The sequence below is a fragment of the Balaenoptera ricei genome, chromosome 9 (genome assembly GCF_028023285.1).
Source record: "Balaenoptera ricei isolate mBalRic1 chromosome 9, mBalRic1.hap2, whole genome shotgun sequence".
Taxonomy (NCBI): Eukaryota; Metazoa; Chordata; class Mammalia; order Artiodactyla; family Balaenopteridae; genus Balaenoptera; species Balaenoptera ricei.
In genome coordinates, this window is record NC_082647.1 from 44,201,417 (window position 1) to 44,225,898 (window position 24,482).

At 41.9% G+C, this 24,482-nt stretch overlaps 1 protein-coding gene across 1 annotated transcript in view; it reads right to left on the minus strand.

The window, feature by feature from the left end:
- Nucleotides 1–8,872: 8,872 nt before the first annotated feature.
- The window catches only part of BBS9 (Bardet-Biedl syndrome 9), a 713,234-nt gene continuing 697,624 nt past the window's right edge, over nucleotides 8,873–24,482 (minus strand). Inside the window, exon 28 of the transcript XR_009504851.1 lies at nucleotides 8,873–9,024. The gene's annotated coding sequence lies outside the window, so the exon portion shown is untranslated. The remainder of the gene's footprint in view (nucleotides 9,025–24,482) is intronic.

Sequence of the window (24,482 nt, forward strand, 5' to 3'; positions counted from 1 at the left end):
CCCCAGGGAAGTTTCAAGAATCTGTATCTTCAGACTGGAGAAGGGTGGATATAGAGTGAAGAAGGAAACAAAAAGGGAAGTTGTCAGGGTGTGGTCTCTTACTCTACCTTCATTAGTGATCTTAGTCGTTCCTGGTGAGCCCCTCCCCGCTTTTGTGCCAATATCTGCTATAGAAAACTTCCCAGAGCAGAGGTACCAAATTTATTGCATTTTTACAAGTACACTTGCTTTGAAACTCAGTACACCTGTTATGCTAGCAGACAGAAGGAGGAAAAGTACTACATTCAGTTTAACCTAAAAGAAGGATGGATCACCAAGGGGTTCCCTGCACCTAACCCGGCCCCCAACAAGGCTCTCATTGGGGCTTATTCTTCCTTAAATTGAAAAATAGACTGTGTCTTAAAGTCTGCATGCAAAGTTTCAAGTAAGATATAAGATGCTATTTGTTGAGGAAGAGAGAAGAAAAGATAAAATCGAGGGATGAGTGTAGATACCAAGCCATGTCAAAGGATGAAATGTCAGCTTTTCAACTGAGCGTAGCGCGGTGAAATACTCCAAGCCTGCAGCTGTGACCTGAGCCCAGGGCTCCAAACTTCAACAGAGTGGCTCCTTCCCAAGTCAGCACTTAAACCAGCCACGCTCACCCCCACCCCAGCCCCAGATGTAACAAGAACTGGATTAATCTAAGGTCTTTCTAGACTCCCACTTAGCATACATATTTAAAAAATGTTTTATTTTATTTATTTATTTTTCACTGTGTTGGGTCTTTGTTGCTGCGCGCAGGCTTCCTCTAGTTGTGGCGAGCAGGGGCTACTCTTCCTTGTGGTGCACCGGCTTCTCATTGAGGTGGCTTCTCTTGCTGTGGAGCACAGGCTCTAGGCTCACGGGCTTCAGTAGTTGTGGCTCGCGAGCTCAGTAGTTGTGGCTCACCGGCTCAATAGCTGTGGATTCTTAACCACTGCGCCACCAGGGGAGTCCTAGCATACATATTTAAATACTGGAACTCCCAAACCAAAATTCCCCAGTGGACCACCTTATCCCTCGTTAATTAAAAAATATAAACAGGGCTTCCCTGGTGGCGCAGTGGTTGAGAGTCTGCCTGCCAATGCAGGGGACACGGGTTCGAGCCCTGGTCTGGGAAGATCCCACATGCCACGGAGCGACTAGTCCCGTGAGCCACAATTGCTGAGCCTGCGCGTCTGGAGCCTGTGCTCCGCAACAAGAGAGGCCACGGTAGTGAGAGGCCCGCGCACCGCGATGAAGAGTGGCCCCCGCTCGCCGCAACTGGAGAAAGCCCTCGCACAGAAACGAAGACCCAACACAGCCATAAATAAATAAATAAATAAATAAAATTTTAAAAAATTAAAAACTTCATAAAAATAAAAAATATATATAAACAGTTCTGTAGTAATGGAGAAGGGCCCTTTTCACAGAAATGTCTTTCATATTAAGGCTGCTTTGAGCATACATGTTCCTTTGCCTCCTGTGAATTTTAACACCAGACAAACTCAAGGACCCCACGATACAGGGGGGCAACCAACAGTCAAGACCAGAGTGTTTTCTGTAAAGGCAATGCACGGGTAGTTGTGGTCACCCTGACTTGAGGTTTGGGGTACTGGATCAAGGGGTGGGGAAGGCGTAGGGGAGTAACAGCTCGCGCTTCAACACAGAAGGCAGAGCTCAGCACGGTGCTGGTGTGACTGCCACACGCACACCAGGCTGCTGCTGCTTCTCTCTGGAGGTGGTGACAGCTTATGACACCTTGGCTGTTGCTGCTGATCCTCTGGAAGGAGCCCATGGAACGTTACAGCCAAGCCACTATTTCTCCATTTACTTATCTATCACCATCATGGTGACAGGAAAGGAGAGTTTGTCGCTCTTTCCTTTATTTTTACCTAGGCTGGGGAGTGGAGGAAGCTAGCGTGTGCCTATATATTCTTGTTTTCAGTTGTCTGGTTTTAAATAAGTTTGACAGCCTAGCTGACTGTGACTTTCTCCTCTGTGCAGGATTTTTATCAAGAGAGTAAAGAACACATATCCGCAGGGTAAAAAGAAACACCCTTGTGTGTGACACAATAAGAAAGGTGGTTATATAGAATTAACATCTGGGTAGACCAACTTGCCAACAAGCCCACACCAATAAACTGGGAACACATGCTGGTTAAAACTACGTGTGCTTGACTCAGTCAGCCTTGGGTTCAAATCCTGATTTCTGCCACTTAGGTGGATAGCTGGCTACAGTCAGCTTCTCCCAGAAGCAGACTCTGAGCCAAAGATTCAAGTTCAAGTGATTTATCAACAAAGAACTCCCAGGAAAAAATGGTAAAAATTTGAAAAGCTGACTAGGGAAGAAGAAGCTAAGCGAGGGTCTGATTTCAGTTGAAGATCAGCCTCAGCCTGATCCCTGGAAATCTCTGACGTATGAATTTCACCCCACAGTTTATCCAGAGGTAAAAGAAGCTGGGCTTCTGTACCTGAGTGTCAATTAGTCATCAGCTCATGGATGGAGGTGCAGGAGCAAACTCCTGGGCACTTGGGGAGGTGGGGTAGCTATGTTAGCCCGTAGGCAATCCTCTGAAGAATTTTGTAGCTACAAGCAATCAGCAGCCAGACACACCAAACTTAGGGATGGATGCAGAACAATGGTGAAGATGACCAGAAAGAATCTTGGTGGGAGTACCAAGAATATGCACTACAGTGACTATGGGCAAGTTTCTTAACTTCTCTGAGCATGTTTCCTTCTATGTAAAATGGAGATACTAGTACTAACCTCAGAGAATTGTGATAATGAAATGGAAATACCACCTGTAAAATGCACAGAACCTGATACAGAGTAAGTGTTCAACTAAATACAGTCAGTCCTCCATATCTGCTGGTGCCACATCCATGGGTTCAACCAATGACAAGTGGAAAATATCCAGGAAAAAAGAATTCCAGAAAGTTCCAAAAAGCAAAACTTGAATTTGCCACACTCTGGCAGCTACTTACATAGCATTTACGCTGTATTAGGTATTATATGTAATCTAGTGATGATTTAAAGTCTTCAGGAGGATGTGCATAAGTTATAAGGAAATACTAAACCATTTTATATAAAGGATATGAGCATTCGTGGATTTTGGTATCCACGGGGTTTCCTGGAACTAATCCCCTGCAGATACCAAGGGACGACTATACTACACGTTATATTTTCTGACTGAACTATCAGCTCCGCAAGAACAGGATAACATCTCCTTCATTATACTGTCTCCCTACTCCCTAGAAAACTGCTTTGCACATAGGAGACACTCAATACCTATGTGTACAGCTTTAAGATAAGAACAGTGTCACAGGGATGCATGAGACTTTGCCAAAGAGAGAAAATTATATTCAATTGGGATTGGACAGTGACATGACAATTCAAAAATTCTATACTTGACAACAGAAGCAGAGTCCTCATGTAAGTCCGTGAAAGTAATAAATGAGACTTACTAAAAAGACTTTTATTGGCAAAAATCAAAATCGCTGTTCTCCAAGTTTAGAGATAGACCCAGAGTACTGAGGGTCTTCTGAGCTGCCTTCAGTGCATTGTAACCCACAGGTCTCAAACTAGTAGCTTGACTTCTTGGGAGCTTAAAAAAGGATTGTCTAGGACTTCCCTGGTGGTGCAGTGGTTAAGAATCCGCCTACCAATGCAGGGGACACGGGTTCGAGCCCTGGTCCGGGAAGATTCCACATGCCGCAGAGCAACTAAGCCCATGCACCACAACTACTGAGCTTGTGCTCTAGAGCCCGCGAGCCACAACTACTGAGCCCGTGTGCCACAACTACTGAAGCCGATGCACCTAGAGCCTGTGCTCCACAACGAGAGAAGCCACTGCAATGAGAAGCCCGTGTGCCGCAATGAAGAGTAACCCTTGCTCGCCACAACTAGAGAAAGCCTGCGCGCAGCAACAAAGACACAATGCAGCCAAAAATAAATAAATAAATTAAAAAAAAAAAAAAAAAAAGGATTATCTAGTCCAGTGATTCCCAAATTATTTGGCCCCAGGACCTCTTTACATTCTTAAAATTTATTGAGGACCCCAAAGAGCTTTAGTTTATATGGGTTACAGCTAGGAATATTTACACTATTAGAAAATGAAACTAAGAAAAAATTTAAATATTAATTACTTAATTTTTAAATAAAAATTACATGCTAACATAAATATTTTATAAAAAATAGCTATATTTTTCTAAAACCAAAAAAATGAGAGAATAGTAGGGTTGTTTTACATATCTGCAAATTTCTTTAATGTCTGGCTAATAAAGACAGCTGGTTCTCTCTTCTTCTGTATTCAGTACATTGCAATATGTTGTTTTGGTTGAAATATCTAAAAATAATCCAGCCTTGTGCAATTATGTAGTTGGAAAAGCAAGAAATATATTATAATATTGCCAGATAATTTTAGATATTTTTCTTTGATAGTACATAAAATCTTGACAAGTATTACTTTCTTAAAGGCTAGTTGCAATGCAGAATTTGATATCATGTAATTGAACATGTCATACTCTGTTACATTAAATCCATTGCCTATCTTGCATTCTAAGAATATCTTTTATCCTGCATGATTCTGTAACTTAATCCATTGGAAAATATTACACTGACATACAGATTGTCCAAATGTTAACACTTTTCATTATACAATATTTTTAATTTAATATTTTGAATTTACATAATTTATTTTTAAATTGAATTATAATTGACATATTATATTAGTTTCAGGTATACAACATAGTGATTCAATATTTTTATACATTACAAAAGGATCACCACGGTAAGTCTACATATCATCTGTCATCATACAGAGTATTACCATATTATTGACTATATTCCCTGTACTGTACATAACATTCCCATAACTTATTTATTTTATAGCTGGAAGTTTGTACCTCTTAATTCCCTTCACCTATTTCATTTATCCCCCTACTCCCCTCCTCTCTGGCAACCACCATTTTTTCTCTGTATCTGAGTCTGTTTCTGTTTTGTTTCTTCGTTTGTTTTGTTTTTTAGATTCCACATATAAGTGAAATTATACAGTATTGTCTTTTTCTGTTTGACTTATATTACTTTGCATAATACCCTCTAGGTCCATCCATGTTGTTGCAATGGCAAGATTTCATTCTTTTTTATGGCTGAGCAATATTCTACTGTATGTATATACCATATCTTCTTTATTCATTCTTCTATTGATGGGCACTTAGATTACTTCCATATCTTGGCTATTGTAAGTCGTGCTGCAATGAACATAGGAGCACATATATCTTTTTGAATTAGTGTTTTCATTTTCTTCAGGTAAATACTCAGAAGTGAAATTGCTGGATCGTATGGTAGTTCTATCTTTAGCTTTTTGAGGCACCTCCATACTGTTTTCCCCAGTGGCTGCACCAACTTAACATTCCTACCAATAGTGCATTAGGGATCCTTTTTTTCCACATCCTCACCAACACTTGTTGTTTCTTGTCTTTCTGATAAAGGCCATTCTGACAGGTGTGAGGTGGTATCTCACTGTGGTTCTCATATGCATTTCCCTGATGATTAATGCTGTTGAGCACCTTTTTATGAGTCTGTTGGCCATCTGTATGTCTTGTTTGGAAAAATGTCTATTCAGGTCCTTTGCCTATTTTTTAATCAGGATATTTGGTATTTTGATATTGAATTGTATGAGTTCTTTATATAATTTGGACATTACCCCTTATCAGATATGTCATCTGCAAATATCTTCTCCCATTCAGTAGGTGGCCTTTTCATTTTGTTGATGGTTTCCTTTGCTGTGCAAAAGCTTTTTAGTTTGCAAAAGCCCCATTTGTTTATTTTTGCTTTTAATGCCCTTGCCTGAGGAGACATATCCAAAAAAAAAAAAAAAAAAAATTGCTAAGACCTATGTCACAGAGCTTACTGCCTATGTTTTCTTCTAGGAGTTTTATGGTTTCAGGTCTTTCTTACATTTAGGTCTTTAATCTATTTTGAGTTTATTTTTGTATATGGTGTGAGAAAGTGGTCCAGTTTCTTTCTTTTGCATGTAGCTGTCAAGTTTTTCCCAACATCATTTATTAGAGACTGTCTTTTCTTTATTGTACATTCTTGCCTCCTTTGTCAGATCAACTGACCATACAAGTGGGTTTATTTCTGGGCTTTCTATTCTGTTCCATTGATCTAGTTGTCTGTTTTTGTGCCAGTACCAACCTGTTTTGATTACTGAAGCTTTGTCCTATAGTTTGAAACCAGGGAGTATACAGTATTTTTTTTTAATTCCATTTATTAATAATACCACTGATCTCATCAGGGAAGTCTTTAAGTATTGTGAAGCTCTCAAACTGAGAGTGGAAAATAAAAGTTTTCCAAAATTCAGTTTACAGTTGAGAGCTCAAACTTACACTGCTCCTCTACCTCTTGTTATGGTGTTAAGGACTGGTTACCCTTGAGACTGGGAAGCTTTCCCTGACCTTCCTGGGCTGAGTTATGGATGGTCCTTCAACCACATTCTTTCTTGATCCCTAGTAGAGCACTTGCTGAAATCTATCGAGATTGTTTTCTTCCCTGTATCTCTCAACGTGCCCATCAGCTCCTTCATAGCAGCACTGTGTCTTCTATCTCCTTACCCTCAGTGTCTCACGCATAAACATTGCTCAGTGAGTGAATGAGTGATTGAATAAACCCCTAGGACTGATGGATGTGGTGACTATGGAAGTCTATCTCACATTCCCAGACAGGAGATTTTGTTATAATGTAAATATGTATCCTATGTATTACTAGAAATGGAAACAAAGTCAAAGAGAATTGCTTTACAAACATGGGTGTGACTTAGGTAGCTATGAAAAAAGATGCATCGAAGAAATAAAAGTGTAATGTCCTGGGCCAAAGATCTGAAACAAAAGGACCAGATGGAGGCAGGGAGAGAAGACAGACCCCATGAAGCCAGAAGCAGAGTGGGTGGGTCATACATGGTATAGATGGGTGTAGAGTGATAATGTGAGTGAGGGGAAAAGAGGGAGAACTGAAAGGAAAAAGGAAAAATAAGGATAGCAATAAAAGAGGCCAGCCAAAAGAAGAGAAGAAAATAAGAGGAAAGAAAATTAAAGGATGGCAAAAAAGTTAAAGGAGAAAAAAAATAACCAGGGCCCAGATCTTGTTCAGTAGCTACAGATAGGATAGGAAATGGTGTGTTGATAGTAAGACAGTCAGATCTGAGGTCAGCTGAGTGGACAGTAAAATATAATAATTTGTGAGATTTCTGTGTAGAATTAATCTATTCCCTAAAATCCCCATGGCCTTGCCTCTTGGCCCCAAATGTTTAGGTGTGCAATAAAATTATGTCTCTGGGTTGGTCTACACTGGAGAGAAGGCCTTACCTTCCCCAAATATTCATCTGTCCGTGTTTGAGAAGACCCGGGCTGACCTCTTTTGTAAGACCACATTTCCAGCCAGCAACGACTCCTTTCAAAGTAACAGTTAGCCAACAAGTCAATTTCATCCTGAAAGATGTTCTGTATTTGCCCTCTGTGTCCAGGACCCAGTGGTCATGCAGGAGAATTTTACCACCTAGACCTGCATGACAATCCCACAACACCAACATTATGGAGGACAGAAAGGACAATTACCAGACAGGCTGCAAGCCGCCTGAACACTACTACATGGGCTGCGGTGCTCGGCTGAGCATCTGTTCTGTAAGATATTAACAGCTAATGACGTGAGAATAAGTTAGGAAAGTTTGGGGTTAAACCAAAATCAACATGTTTCTTTATTGCAGGGCTTTTCAAAGGTACTCTTCAGAATTGGGAAAAGAGCACACTGTATTTCCCAAATTTCTTTAAGAACGAGACTCTTTTCTCCTGAGCAGCTATCACTCAGGTTGAGTTCCTGAAAAACACATTTTGGAAACACTAATATAAACTCTGATGGCAGAGAGAGGGTCTGTGGGGCCTCAAAACCTGCTAGCTCCTTTTCCTGTGGGAAAGCTGCAGATTTCAAATAATTTCTGACTAAGGTTAAGATAGTTCCCTCCTTCGGAATTCCCTGGTGGTCCAGTGGTTAGGCCTCCCTGCTCTCACTGCCAAGAGCCAGGGTTCGATCCCTGGTCAGGGAACTAAGATTCCCCCATGCCACGCGGCACGGCCTAAAAAAACCAAATAAATAAATAAATAAATAAATAAATAAAATAAAAACTCAAACTGCTAAAAAAAAGCAGTAACTATTTTAAAAAATGTAGTTCCCTCCTCCAAAATAATAAGAATTTATTAATTAAGGTCTACAGACTGTTTTCAAGGTTTAAGCTGTTACCATCATAGACTGACTAGAGGTGAAGTCCAAAGCTAGAAAATATCAGAAGGAAGCCCCTCTCTATGCCTGGTACATGTTCTCCCAGGTACCTGCATGGCTAACTCATCTCCCTCCCTCAGGTCCGCTCACACGTCACCTCCTCATCAGATCCTTCTCTGTCGGCCCCATTCCTCAGCACTCGCTGTAGCCCTGCTCTGCTTTGTTTTTTCCCTATCACTTCTCAATTTCTCACATACTGTATACTCCCCTTATTTATTTTGTAGACTGTATCTGTATTTCACAACTGTCTTTCTCTACCAGAATGTAGGCTCCACAAAGACAGGAATTTTTGTCTCTTTTGTTCACCATCCCACCTCTGGATTTAGTGTTCTAAAGCTAGAACATTGTCTAGAATAATGCCTGGTGCACAGTAGGCATTCAAGAAATATTTGTTGAATGAATGAAAAAAATGAATCAAAAAAGACAGGATGTTGAGGTTTTCCTTGAGGCTGTGGAGTGTGTTTTATATTTGCCATTCCTCCATCCTCCAACCTCTAGGTCCCAGCATGCTCGGCAGGCCCCGAGATTACGTGTTGGTCCTTTGGTACTGCCTCAGTTCAAGTCCTTGATGCAGCTTTGGTGTTTGGTATCCTGGAGATGAAACAGCAGTAGCAGTAACCTTTGTATTTCCAGGGCTCTGTCACTCAGAGACATCACACAACCACCCACAAAAATGCCAGCTTGCGAAACTGTTAAGGAGAATGGGGAAAATATTATTTTCATCACCACACAAATAAAAATGATCAGACATAAACACAGAGCTGCTGATCTGGGAAATAGCCATCAACCATCAAGAGAAGGTGACATCGTTTACTTAATATTCCCAAATACTCCATTTTTAGCAGTATTTGCTAATTTTTTCTATTATAAATAACTTCTGAATGAACATTTTAGGATAGAACTCTTTCATATTTTGTTGATGTCTTTATGGAACTTACTTAAAAATATAAGTACTGAATCACTCTGTAAATGTTATTCTTGATTATTTTCATCTAGTTCCATTTCCTGGGTTCAATTAGTCAGATTTAAATTTTGAAAGACGTTTTTATTCTTCCATTAATAGTTCAACTTCCATGTGTAGTTCAACTGTGAACAGTTCTAATTTAATAGAGTATTTATACCCCGTTCTTTATGTTTGGTGAATTTTTGTAGTTTTCAATATTATGAACAAGAGGTGACTTTTCAGACAGTTAATCATGTAACACTTTGTATTTCATATATTATCTTTAGCAACATATTATGAACTGAATAACAGTCTGATAGTTTGTATTTATTTCTTAACTAAACTGTAATAAAATTGTAAGCAATTCTTCTCAGATATTGGAAGCTTGCTGTATTATGAAAATACTCTCACTGTTCTCAAAAGTCTTTTCAACTTTGATGAATTTCAGTAGGCTCTATGGAGAGTCAGCACATTCTTGGGTCAAAATGGTAGGGGTGAAAACAGTGGGGACAATATGTCCTGCTTTGGATAAGAAAAGACCTAATGCAAGATGTTACATTTCAGTTAAGCATTGAAGGATAATTAAGATTTGCTGCCAGAAGGAAAGAATACAGATTGTTCTCATGCAGCTGCTTTGCTCTGTATTTCTGACTCCACCATTTGACCAGGTGGATAGTATGATCTCAACCTTCTAGCTTATTTTAGCTCATGTTTGTGGATTTCTTATCCAAATTTTGCCAACACTGATGAATCATCTTCTCATGAAATCTTTCTTGGATGAAAAGCATTCTTTGGGTCAAATGCCATTAAATCATTTTACTTCTTTGGTCAAATTCTGTACCACACGTTTAAACCTTTTAAAACCTTTTTTCCATTTTCATTTTTGTTCTACTGAATTTTTTAAATCAGATTGTATTCCTCGTAAATTTTAAGATTTTGTGCAACACGTTTTTAACTGAGATACTGTTATATGCTGGGCTCTGTTCTAGATGCTGGGAATATACAGTAAATAAGATTAGATACTGTTTCCTGTAATCATGGAACTTAATATTCAATCATTAATCAGGATTTCTTGTTGTCTAGAAATAAGTTGAGAGGAATAATCTCTGCCTTGTGAGCTTTGTCTTTGAGGCCACTATTTCTACCAAGTTCATGTTTCTAGGTCCAATTTTGCAGGTTTAATTTTTAAGAAGACTTGATTCTTCTATCAGTTTTTTAAAAAAATCTGTATCTTGCCATGTGTAATTTTAGCTGTTGACAGTTTTATTTCATGTTGATTACTTCGACCAAGTCTAATTTTTGTCCTGAGCCAATTCCTGCACTATCCATTATGACTGACATTATATGACCCGTTAGGCAGGTTTTCATTTATAATAAGTTTTACCACTTGCGTCTTTAGCCATTGTCAGTTTTATTCTGTGTTGATTATTTCAGCCAAGCCAAAAATTTCCTCAGCAACCTAGTAAAAATGTCCTTTGAGTCAAATCTGTGGGATCAAAACTGCAGAGTATTAAAAAAAAAATCCTTGATTGAAAAGATATGGTAAAAATTGTGATTCAAGACTTTCTATTACGAAAGAAAGAGCATTAGAAAATCTGAGAAGTCATGATTGTTTAGAGTAGCACTTCTTACACTTTAATGTGCATAAAAATTACCTGGGATCTTGATAAAATACAGATTCTGATTCAGTGGGGTCTAGGGCAGGGACCAGAGACTGCTTTTCTAACAAGCTCCCAGGAAGACGCTGCTACTGCTAACCCCCAGGCTGAGTAACAGGGAGTTAGGATATATGCTCTGTGGTCCATCAGGCCTGGGTTCAAGCCCCATGCTGCCCTATAAACGTGAGCAAGTTACTTAACTTCTGAGTCTGGCTTTATTCATTTATAAAACGGGATGATAATACAATGATCTATCTAAGAGGTTTTGTGTTAGAATTAAATAAGATGATTTATGCAAAATGCTTAGCACAGGGCCTGGCACCTAGTAAAAAATAAATGGCAATCACTATTAACTGACAAGTAAAAGCACACTGCAGTTTCTGAGAACGAATGGTAAGCAGCCTGGCTAATCAAAGTGTGGTCCACGGACCAGCAACATCTGGGAGCTTGATGAAAATGGGGAATCTCACACCTACTGAATAAGAATCTGCTTTTTAACAAGAACCCTGGAGATTCGTGTGCCTATCATAGCTGAAGAAGCACTAGCACTGAATTTAAAGAAAAGGGGCAGGAGACAAGTCTAGAAAGTCATCAAGAACTGTCAAGTGCCTTAAGTGCCCACTGAGGACTTTGAAACTTTTTTGGAGAACTGTGGGGTGGCAAATACCCGCCCATCCTATCCCTCCTCACTGCTACACAGACATTCCCCTGGCAGGCATTGTTAATCAATCAGGCACTCTTCCAACTCAGCCTTGGTTAATCTCAGGATCCCTATTGACACAATGCCCTAGGCAAGGCAAGGCCTTGTCAATGGACACAATGTGACAAAAATGGTAAATTGCCACCACTGCAAAAGACCATGTGGAACAATCAAAGATCTTTAAAAAAAAAAAAAAAAAAATGAGATAACACACATAAGGGCTTAAAAGAGTGCCTGATATACCTGGAAAAACACTCAGTAAATATGAGTCAATTATTTCTACATAGCCTAGCAATCTGTGCCAACATTTTCTCCAGACAGTGAGTAAATGAGAAAACTTAGGACAATATTCATATTTTTGGTGTTACTTTTATTGTGAAATGATAGGGAGAGTAGATAGATTTTTTTTTCTCACATGGCAAAATTACAATTTTAGCAACCTGCCCATTTTTGGGGGGTTGGGGTTTGTTCCCAGAAAGAATGACACCATGAACACCTGGAGGGGATTCTGGCCTGTATTTCGGGGCCTGCGGGCACTTGGGTCCCTCAGGCTGGCTGAGAAGGCCCGAGCAGAGTAGGGCAGCCTTTCAAGGTCTGCCTTTGGACCTGTGAGGATGAGAATGCTTTCTTCTGCAAATGGCCTGAGCGGTGCCTCTTACCACATCATGCCAGAGCTGACTTTGCCTTTAGAGAAATGCTGCTGACAGGAGTGGAAGCCCACGGCAAGTCCAGGGGTGGTAGCAAAAAGCCATCACGGAGGAGTAAACTCCAACTGTCCCCACGAAGCACAGTCCACTGAGAGCTGAGTCTCCACATCAGCAGCCCTGTGACAGGCTGAAACTGGGTAGGATTAGCACAGAGTGCAAGGCCCAGAGTTGAAGAGGGTTTGCTTTGTGCTGGGTGACCCGAGAGAACTTTTCCAGCGCGAGCATCAGACTTCTGGACATGAGTGAACGGTTGGCTGTGTTTTCTGGATGCTGCACTGCACCAGGACACCCTGAGCTCCCAGAGCCAACACTGGCTTTGAAACGCATGTGCTCCTTCTTCCAAGAGCTCAGGTCTCCCTGAGAGCTCACTCAGTGATTCAGAGACCAAACTGTTCTCACAAGCCCAAGAACCAGTCTATTGAGGTTTAAATGTCTCTCTTTTAAAAAATATTTTGTATTTATTGCCTTTTATTTTCGGTCAAACCCAGGAATCCATGTGCTGTAGAAAACCACCCACTCTTTCATACCGTCCCTGGTGTTATGTATGCAGTTGCATTGCCATCTGATTCTAGAAAATTAATATGCAAATGGAAGTAACAATAATGCCATATAGTGAAATACAGTGTTATGTGTAATTTTCTAACTGGTTTCTTCTCGGCAGGGCAACCCAAGACAGAGAGAAAGAAGGGGAACCAGAGTTCATGTGGGGATGAGACAGGAACCCTCTTTATACTGCAGTGTAAGCCATTTCCAAAGGGGGACTGTCCCTGACATCTTTTTGAATACTCAGCTTACCCAAGCTCATCATTAATTCACTTTCAAAGTGTGGTATCAACAGACTCTGCATAAAAACATCTCTCAAATAATGAAGGCTTTGGTTCTACTAGATCGCTTTGAAACAGCAGCCTTTAAAAACATGATTAAAAGTTTCCATTGAAGTTTATTATCAATGAATAAGGTTTTGTACTTATGCATATGAGGCCTTCTACAGAGAAAGATTTCAAAGTCCTTTCCAAGCGAGGACTGGGACAAATATAACCGCTTCCCTTCACGAGTGGATATACTAGGGCTGGTCTACGTGGCTAACTAGGGGCCATGACTTAAAATGTAAAGTGTTTTAATGTTTTATGAAATGTTTGAAAAGAAAAAGAAAGAGTGGTGCTCACCGCCTCCCAGCTGGCTTGTGGTATTAACTGTGTCTTTTATTCTCTCTATTCAGATGCTCTGACATCTGGGGCCTTGCTGACTGTGGAGAGACTGCCCGTCCCAGGGTTTGTTAATTCCCAGAGATGAATGACTCGCCTGGGAACACACTTTTCAAATACACACCAACCACTCTAGAGCCCATAACCCAGCCACCTCCTTTATCAGGCTTTCACACTCCTGGCCACTGCCCACCTGCCCTAATCACCCCAGGGCTAGGGTCCAGACAGCCAGGGACAGCTCCTGTGCCCCTGAGTCCACCGAAACCATTAAAACTAGCCAGTCTTAAGCCTGCTTACCCTACCTTGCCTGTACCTCCCTGTGCAAAGCATAATAAAGATTCTGGTCCACAGTTTTCTCTCTCTCCCTCTGCCTTCTAACCGAACCCAGTGCCTCTCTCTGTGGCCCCCCTTGATGTGCACACCCCCTCCTCCTGGGAACTGTAACACACCATCTTTTAATGGTAATCATCTCCTGACCCGTTGGCCTTACTGTACCTCAAATTTTCTATGAGTACACTTTATACCAATTTTCCAACACTTATTTACATAAACTCGACAGTCTTGGTCATCTTCTGCCACCAGGTGAGCATAGCTCCAGTTTCTTTGCTCCCCAATTCTTCCAGAGGGGTCCTCTAATCCTCCACAGTCCCCACAACCTGCACCTATGCCCCGTTTGCCATCCCCACTCCCCTGAAATGACAGTCAGTCTCAGAGCTGCCACCGTCACTAGGCAGCACTTTGAAGTTACGACCACTTCAGCCTTCAGCACCTCCTAGGGATTCCTTTCCCCGATTCGAGGACCAACCTCTGAGGCCGCTCACTTCTGTTGCTACTTCCAAAAATGTGGAGTTTATTTAATTTTATCCTTAGGGGGGATTACAGAGATGTTGTTATGCCTCTTCTTCCAGAAATTCCTCTGAGGCCTCGGAAATGACCCCCTTTCTATAGATATTGAGGGTTCTTGGCTTGGTAAAGAAAAGATTTCCGCCCCCTCCTGCCCCAAACAACTCATTTTAGTAGAGCTCTATTTCCTGGAGCCAGAGGGCCCTGCCCCCAGTGTGGGAGAGCAGAGAGATCCACCCCCCTCCCTCCCCAGTCCTGCCACGTGCATGTCCTCCCTCAGGAGGATTTGGTAATAATTTTCCACACAATTTATCATGTTCAATTTTATGAAGGCCAAGGTAAATGTTTTCAAAAGGTACACAGGGCCCAAAGGTTCTTCTCCCACTGGACTTGAGATATGTAGGGAAATGCTGGGTTTCAAACCACGCCCACCCCTAGCAGCCTACACCCTCCTCCCCCAACCAAAAAAGAAGGAAAGATTGTTTTCTAATTTTCCAGTGCCAACTGTGTCTGAGATGACTTCCACATATAGGTTTCCTCTCCTTTTATCTATGTTTTCCTAACTATACCCCCAACATGGTTTCCTATTTCTTTATAATATTCTACCTGAAATAGAGGCATGGTTCAAATGATAATAAACACAATTTGATTGTGTGGAAAAGGAGAAAGAAAAGAAAAGAACTGATTTAGTCACTCATTGCTATAGGGTTTTTGACTGAATTTGGATTTAAGCTGGGAGGACAATATGTCTAGCTTAGGGGTTTGGCGTTTCTGGGAAATAATGCCCCGCCTCTTTCTCCATAAGCAGCCTCAGGACCAGGAACCTAAGAAAACGAATCCTTCCAATCACCTGAGACAGATGTTCTCAGTACTCTCCCCGTGGCCCAACTTACTCCCTCCCAGGGAAATGCACATATGTTTCTCTGTTGGAAGGTCTTTGCTGCTGCTTGCTTGGCCAAAAGTACAAGGGAATTCATGTCGCCCATGAAGAGGCCTGAACAGAATACTAATGGGAGTTGGTGTGTAAATAGCCCAGCTCCCTTACGTCTTAGGGGGAGTACTTTCCACCCCAGGGTGTGCCCTGTGCTGGCTCCCAGCGATCCACAGCAGGACAAATCTTCAGCTACCCACAGTGGGAACTTGCTTGGTAATGGACCCTTATCTTGGCTGCCTTCTCTTCCCTGTCTCACCTCCCCACTCTCCTACCTGTGTTTCCTGGGATCACCTCCACTGGAGTCTTCGTCTTAGCGTCTGCTTCTGCAGAAGCCCAGGCTAAGACCATTTATGAAAGAGAGCAATCCTTTTGCTCTAAGTTCGCCTTTTTCAGACTAAGATGTGAACTTGGGTGGAATCATTCATGTAAGAAGTAGTTATTGTACATATCACAGTGTGCTAAGCCCCTCGCCTGCTGCCTCTGCCTAAAAAGCCAGGCTCAGTCCCATTCCTAGTCATTCCACACACTAAAGAGCAATAGGGTATAATGGTGAAAAGTCAAAGCTCCTGAGTCAGAGTGCCTGGGAAATTAATGCACATTTATAATATATGCATATATGTATATATTATATGTACAAGTGTGCATTAGTGCACAGGCAGACAAAAAGATGCCTGATCTCATGGAACAATAGAACATTACTGTTTATCAAGGAGGACAGGCATTAAACACATATTTGAAATAAACATTAGTGAGGATTATGATAGGTGAAGAACAGGGAATACATGAGAACGTATGAGAGAGACTTAATCTCAGGTCAGGCAAGGCTTCCCCTAGGAAGGGTCATTTAAACTGAGACTAGAAGGACAATAAGAGGAGCTGACATTTATTGAGGACTTGCTTTGCAACAGACGATGTAAGTGCTTCACATAAGTTATCTCATCTAATCCTTTAAGGCACAACTGTTATCTCCATTGGAGATATAAATTACTCAAAATTGCACACCTAACAGGTGTTAGGACATGGACTTATCTTTTGGGTGACCACCACTCAGCCCACTACCATATACAGACATAATATATATATAATGAATGTATGTATAATATATTCATATATGTACATATACACACACGTACACATATACATATATCCCCTCCATGAGTAGCACAGACCTGTTCACATAATGGTTGCTCAGTAATAGTTGCTGAAGGAGCAAATGGATAAACAGAATAGGATCTCTGCCTTCTAAGAGTTACAGAAACTAAAACCAAAGGTAGACAGAGTTACAAAAAAGGCAAAGAGAGCCTTGCTTTGGTAAGGCTGCCAATCCTAGAAGTTCTGCTGTTTTCAGGTCACTGCCAGCCTCCAAAGTTTCCCTGGAGAAAACACAATAGCCCTTTTACTTTCTAATCAGCAGGATCCCCTCCAGAATATTCTAGCACTTACAAGAAGCTTTCATTCACCCTCATTTTCTCTCAGGAAATCCTAGCTCTCTACTGTTCACAACTTTTCATTATGAAACTGAGGGAGAGAGTTGGGGGTGGGAACCCTACTGTTTCCTTTTCCTCAACACCCACTATTTCTCCTGGGCTCTTTTGCCAAAAATGGCACTTCAGAAGATATAAGAGGGAATAAGAATTAATTATTGCCAAGATAACCACGGAGAATACCACCCATCTAGGCCACACACTCTCTAGAACACAAGCAGGAAATTTGCTTTTCATTTCTATTTGGTAAAGACAGATCTGCAAAGACAGATCTGCAAAGACATGGTGCAGCGTCTGTGGATCACTTCATTATTTGGAAATGTCACTTTGACAGCGGCCACCCTGTCGGAGTGGCTGGGTCACCTGAAGGCCACGGAGAGGTGTAGTTCTTTCTCCCTCCCGTGTCACACTTCGAAGGAAGGGCAGGGGCACAGAGAGGCAACGCTGGTGCTGGAGCCCTGGTCGCAGACCGCCTCCCTGCCTCACCTCCCGTCACCAGGCAGCTCCAGATGGTAACCATTTCACGTTTTCCCAGTTAGGTTTGGAACTGAACCAGTGTCAGCATCTCCTCCCTGCCCCCACCGATCTGTAACAGGATTGCTCGGGGTCAGCTGCTGACATTTGCTTCTCTCTGTGGCCCTCCCCAGCCCTAACTTTGGTGCCCAGGCTTTCAAACAAGGAGCTGTGGACACCCCATGCTGGGGCAGAGCACACAAATGCCACAGGAAGAGGACGGTGTACCCTGCTCTTTGTTATTAAAAATTGTTTTTCTGACTACGAAAGTTGAGAGTGTAAAATAAAAGTGTCCAAAAAATATAAAAGCAAAATAAAATCACTCGTCATCCTACTATTCAGAAAAAACCACTATTACCATTTGATGTCATGCTTCCAGGCTTTTTTTCCCAGGCTTTTTAAATGCAACATATACTGTACATATTTTCTTTTGTTCTTTCTTTATCCTTGCAAAATTGGGATCATATAAACAATGGATCTTGGTGAATGTTCAAAAGAACCTTGCCCAGTTTATGAAGTGGTTTTAATCACTACAGCAAAAGTGAGATGTTAGACAAGGAAGGTGAGAACTCAGTCCGATGCAGGCTGGGATGATGCAGAAGGCAGAGCAAACAGGTACAGCCTGGCTTCTGAGCCCAGCAAACCTGGCGTATCCCACTGGGGCCCTCAACTTACTAGCCCTGTGACCTAGCAAGTTCCACAACCTTTCTAACCCATAGCTTCCTATCTAGTATATTTGCAATGATTAGCTCCTGTCTAACAAATAGGTAAAAACACGAATAATGTTAGTACCCTTCTCTTTCTAAGTGACAATGTGGTGCCCAAGGAGACTTCTATCACTTCCTCTGAGTAAACGTTTTATTCTTAAGAAATCAAGGTCAGTTCATAGGATAATTACTGATTATATTAGCCTACTCAGGCTGGCATCACAAAATGCCACAGGCTGGTGTGCCTTAAACAACAGCAATTAATTTCTCTCACTTCTGGAGGCTACGGGTCCAAGATGAAGGAGCTAGCTGACTTGGTTTCTGGTGAGAGCCCTCCTCCTAGCTTGTAGATGCCACCTTCTTGCTGTGTCCTCACCTGACAGGGAGAGAGAGAAAGAGTGAACTTTCTGATGTCTCTCCTCATAATGACATTAATCCTGTCGGATCAGGGCCCCACCTTCATGACCTCATTTAACCAGAATTACTTACTTATAGGACTTATTTCCAAATACAGTGACATTGGAAGTTAGGGCTTCAACATTTGAATTTAGTGTGTGGGAGAGACACAATTCAGTTCATAGCACTGATTAATAATACTTACAAAATTATAATTTACTCCTGTTGAGAAAAGCAATATGATGCTTTTAGCCTACAGCTGATTGAACACATAGAAAAAAAAAAAAAAAGAGGGCAAGATGAGTCCTTTCCATTGTAATGAGAGAAACACAGTGATCTATTCCCTCGAGGAGACCAGCATTTTCTTCAAGGCCTTTGTCAATGCCCAAGGAAAAGCATAGTTGATTTCTATAGACTCCGAGAGGAATTCTTGAGGTGAAAGCTCACTGTCTTGGAGGCTTGTATTATAAGGAGTCTTCCTTATTTTAGATGAAGAAGAGATAAAAAGGATATTAACTTCTTTTTAGAAAGTAAAGGCAAATTTTCTCTTCACCCCCACCCCCTGTTTTGGAGTGATTTCCTCATCTTTCCTGTAGCTGGCTGGTAAGCGATGTTTCTGAGGAGGACAGGAATTCACTCTAACTCCAGAATGATGCATCTTGACTCACCCATTCATTTCTCCCACTCTTCCCTTCAGCCATGTAAACACTGGTCTGACTCGTTGCCCTCAAGCAGTCTCCTGAAATTCAAACCTCTGAGGGGCCGAATGTAATCATACCTACAGACTGTGAGGGAAGCTCTGGTTCCAGAATCCCACCTACCATTCCCTCTCCATTTTCTGCACAAAGAACCTGGGGTTGTTTAATTCCTGAGAAATGCCTCAGTCTTTTGAAGAGCAGAAGTGCCTCAGGCGGTGGGAATTGTGCTCTGATTTCTCGGTGGTTCCCGACTTCCAGATTTTGCAGACCAGGATAATATATTCTGGGGGATTATCAGAGAGTTATCAGTTGAGTACCTGCTGTCATTAAAGAGAAGGCATTTTAAATCAGGGAGAAGATATTCCTAAAATAAATGACAGTCTTTCCCACAAAAGACCTTTAGCAACCTTAAACTGGCATATGGTAAAGTACTACACTGAGCTTTCTCTTCTCATTTTGCCATAGGTTATAAAATATCACCAAGATGGCACCAATCCATGGAATAGACTTTGAAATCTTTGGCCTTTTACTCTGTTCTTCCTTTTTTCCCACAGCAGAGCTGGCTCTATTCTGCTCTGCCATTATCTTCTCACTTTATCTTCTTTCTGCCATCTTCTCTATTTTGCCCCCAAATTTTGTTGGCTAACCCCACAGAAACAATGGGAGGTGGACAGATAATTGTGGTCAGAGTTGGATGGCTGTCAGGTCTAGAGTGGGACAGCTATTCCTGCTTCTATGTAAACTCATCTCCAGCCCTGCAAGCCTCTGGTCTGAAATGATTTATGTAGAATAAATTTACTTCACCCACATTTCCAAGTTCCTGGAGAGTCTAAGCCCTTTGAGGACAGGAACTAGTGATCTTTTATCTCTGTATCCTCTGGCTTAGCACAGTGTCTGGTCCAGAGTAGGGCCTCAATACTTTCCTGTCGAATTTATATATGCTGCATGATTATTCATTCATTCTCCCTGATTATTACTATTTTTTCTTGCTGATCCTGGACCTAGTTCAGCCAAAGAGACTTCGAAAGAATTGTGATTGAGACCCATCCCATCACCATTATACATTGCTATATTTTATTCTCAGAAACAACATCATCCAAGAGTGACAGGGCTTGGAATAAGAGGGAGCCAAGTACTGTTAAAAGTACAAATGCCGACCCATGTTTCCCCCTTTACTGAGACTTCCTCCTGCCCTCTCTTCTGCAGTGGACTGATTCATGTGACATAACTGCATGTTCATAATAACCTCCACCTGTGCACTGGCTTGTATCACACAAGTAGTGGTCATTTTGAAAACTTCAATACCTTGGCACTTTACACTAATTTTTAAGTCTTTACTTAAATAAGCTCTATTTAGAGCTTAGTTAGTAAAATGAAAATGAAATAATTAAAAGGTCAATAAGGCCAAGGCAAAGTTTCACACTAATTGCCTAAAACCTTTATCTCTTTACAGGTGGAGAATTTCAGAAAAGAGAGAAAATATAGGAGGCTCTGGATTCCAGAGGTCTTTTTAACCAACATTCCCACTGATGCACATCCTGAAACTAGATCAATCTCTTCACCTTCTTCAGCCAAATCATTGAGTTGATGCAATCCAGGAGGGTTTATGAACTGTTGTTTTTGTTTTGTTTTTTTTTAATTATTATTTTTATTTATTTATTTATTTATTTATTTTTTGGCTGTGTTGGGTCTTCATTTCTGTGCGAGGGCTTCCTCTAGTTGCGGCAAGCAGGGGCCACTCTTCATCGCGGTGCGCGGGCCTCTCACTATCTTGGCCTCTCTTGTTGCTGAAGCACAGGCTCCAGAAGCGCAGGCCCAGTAGTTGTGGCTCACGGGCCTAGTTGCTCCGCGGCATGTGGGATCTTCCCAGACCAGGGCTCGAACCCATGTCCCCTGCATTAGCAGGCAGACTCTCAACCACTGTGCCACCAGGGAAGCCCCCTGAACTGTTGTTTTAAGAGAGATCTGAAAGAAAAAAAGATTAACCACTCCACCTGATTTTTCCTTATCAACAATGTAATACCTAAACAGTAATGCCATCAGTCCAACTCTTACTAACTTAAGCAGAAATAAGACATTTTTGGAAGGAAATAAGGAGAACGCTTTAGGTCAAATGGATGCTGAAGGATGAGGTTTGGGCAATGGTAGGAACCAAGGGAGCATAACTGAGACATGCTATTCCCAGACTTTGGGCAGAGCTGGGCTGTACCTGCCTCAGACAGTAGGTAAAAGCTTCCCCAACCAGAGCAATCACCCCAATGTCTCTCTCATCTCCCCTTAACCCTGACTATGTGCATTGTGCTGTGTGTGTGTGTGTGTGTGTATGTATGTGTAAGGGAGAGAGAAAGAGCAAGAACAGACACATCCATTCAAGTAGAATTTTACAGCAAACGTACACGGACCATTAGCATGTGCTGTCATTCTGCCCCAAGCAAGCTTTTCATCTCAGATTTCACGCTGTTCTTTGTCACTCTCCAAGATACAGAGATAGGGCTCAGACCTCATTTAAACACCAGCAGTGGGACAACATCATCTCTAAGCACACCAACAGTGTAAGAGAGTCCATGGCCTTCCTTGGCCACCCACTGAGCTCTACTCACACCTGTACTGCCCAGATCCCAGAAAGAGCCTGAGCTTCCCTTGCCAGACTGGCCACTCTTTTATGATCCTTAATCATCAGCTACTGGGGACACAGAATGGGGCTGCCTGGAATCAGTGACTGGGCACCTCGTTGGCCCATCACAACAGAACTGTTTCCCAGTGTCGATATGCCTTTCCTGGACATAGGATGGCAGCCTTACAGCAGCAGGCATGAGAGAATCACTCAGACCATCTGAGTGAGAATGTGTAAAAACAAGTGCAAATATAGACAAGGTTCCAGGCCTTCAAGGTCAATAATGGCCCACAACTGGACAATTATAAAGAGGAAAGGATGGCTGCTATGACAGTGGACAAAGAAGAAGCAGTAAATTTGGGCAAATATGGCAGAGCAGAGAAGCACTGGGTGTAGAAAAGTAAAAGACTTGGAATTGGGGCTTTATTCCCTGCCTCATGGCTCAAGCTGAGATCTCCAGGTTTCAGAATGAGGGAGTGTTGTGTTTGTTCCTGGTTGGCTGCCCTTGTCCATCATGACCTTGGCAGCAATCTAGACTGACGCCTATGTCTGGACAATCATGTCACCAACAAATCAGATCTCAGTGACACAGACCCACATGACAAAGAGACAATCAGTGCCTCTAAACTTTATCCATTGGGAGGTGGTGCGTAGGAAAACAAAAGCGAGTCTTTTGGCTTGCTGAAACCATCTGACACATTTCCCAGATTTTCAGGTCATTTCAGCTGAAATCTGAGCATCCAAGATTTGGGGTGCTGAGTTAAAAAAGGCTGGATATAAGATGATATAAGATGACTCATATGCCAGCTGAATCAACTATCAACTCTGTGATTTTCAACTAGATAATCCAAATGGTTTCTATAAGCTTCTAATGGAATGGCTTCTGTTTTAAAACCTTTGGGCTGCCAAGTAATCTTACATTTGAAAAGAGCCTCTTAGGTTGCCAAATGCCAATTCGTCTCAAGACTCAACTTCTTAACACAATTATTCCTCCTTCAGAATGTGAACATTGCTAAATGATTTTGTTGTAAATGTCACTTTATTTTATTTGGGGGTTATCCTAATTTATTAGCCCTGCATGATTCCTTTTATAAAGAACGAAATGTCATAACTACATAAAGGAGGCATTATAGCCCTTTTGACTGTCAGGCCATAACTTGAGAAGCAACTAGAAAATCACAAGAGAAAGAAATGAAAGAGACAAAGATGAAATCAACTGGCCAGCGTAAGACTCCCTAGAATAGACTTTGGAGTGCTTTCTGCTGTGCCATCCGAAATGGCTCAAGAAATGGAATTTCCATCTTTCCTTTGAAATGCTTAGCAGCCCAATGGATCTAATGTTTAAACTCTTCCCTGCTGGAATTCTCCTGAGCCAATTTTTATCCAGATTCATCTAGGAATCTGTGCTAGATGAATGCAACTCTTTACCTCCTTAATATCTGCCTGTCCTTCAGATCTGTCCTTCAGTGCAGGGCTAGGTTGGGTTATTTTCTTATATGTGTCCATAGGGCCTTGTTCCTTTTTTTTGGAGCACATCTTTCAGTTTTCAATTACACATTTGTTATCTGGTCATTTGGTTAACATCTGTCTCTGCCCTTGGACTGTAAGCTCCGATTGTAGGAAAACTATCCATTTTGTTCACCACTTATATTACTTTGCTAGGGCTGCTGTAACAAAGAACCTCAGACTGGTTGGCTTAAACAACAGGAATTTATTATCTCAGAGTTCTGGAGGCTGGAAGTCCAAAATCAAGGTGTTGGCAAGTTTGGTTCCTTCTGAGGGCTACGAGGGAAGAATCTGTCCCAGGCCTCTCCCCTTGGCTGGTTGATGACCATTTTTACATTCGCATGGTGTTATCCCTGCCTCTTCACATTGCCTTCCCTCTGTGTGTATCCCTGTGTCCAAATTTCCCCTTTTTATAAAGAACCCAGTTATACTGGATTAGAGCCCATTCTAACAACCTCAGTTTCAGTTCATTACCTCCATAAGGATCCTATCTCCAAAGACAGTCACATTCTCAGGTACTCGGGGTTACTTCCAAGACTGAGTCATGAAAGACAGTGACTTCCATCCTGCTTGCTCTCTTTTGCTTTCTCACTTGTTGCTCTGATGGAATTCAGCGGCCATGTTGATGTGCATGGCCCTTTGGAGACACCCACATGGCCAAGATTAGGAGTGGCCTTTGTCCAAAAGCCATCAAGGAACTGAGGCCCTCAGTTCAATAGCCACATGAGTGAGCCTGGAAGTGGATCGTGCTCCAGTCAAATCTTGGGAGCACTGGACCCACAGCCGCCAGCTTGACTGCAACTTTGTGAGAGATCCTGAGCTGGAGGACCCAGCTAAGCGATGCCTGGAGTCCTGACTCACAGAAATAGTGAGATAATATCATTATGGGTAATTCTTTCCACAACAAGAGATAATTAATATACCTGGCACATGTACTTTGTTCATTAGGTAGCACTACAAATTACTTGAGCTGGAATTTCACAGGATAATTTTTTTTTTCACAATTTATTTTGATAGCAACTAGCTTAGGGAAGTGAGATATTGAAAAAGAAGATGTTGTTCCTCTGAAGTTAGCAGTCAAAAACCTTATCCTCGGGCTTCCCTGGTGGCGCAGTGGTTGAGAATCTGCCTGCCAATGCAGGAGACAGGGGTTTGAGGCCTGGTCTGGGAAGATCCCACATGCCGCAGAACAACTAGGCCCGTGAGCCACAACTACTGAGCCTGCGCATCTGGAGCCTG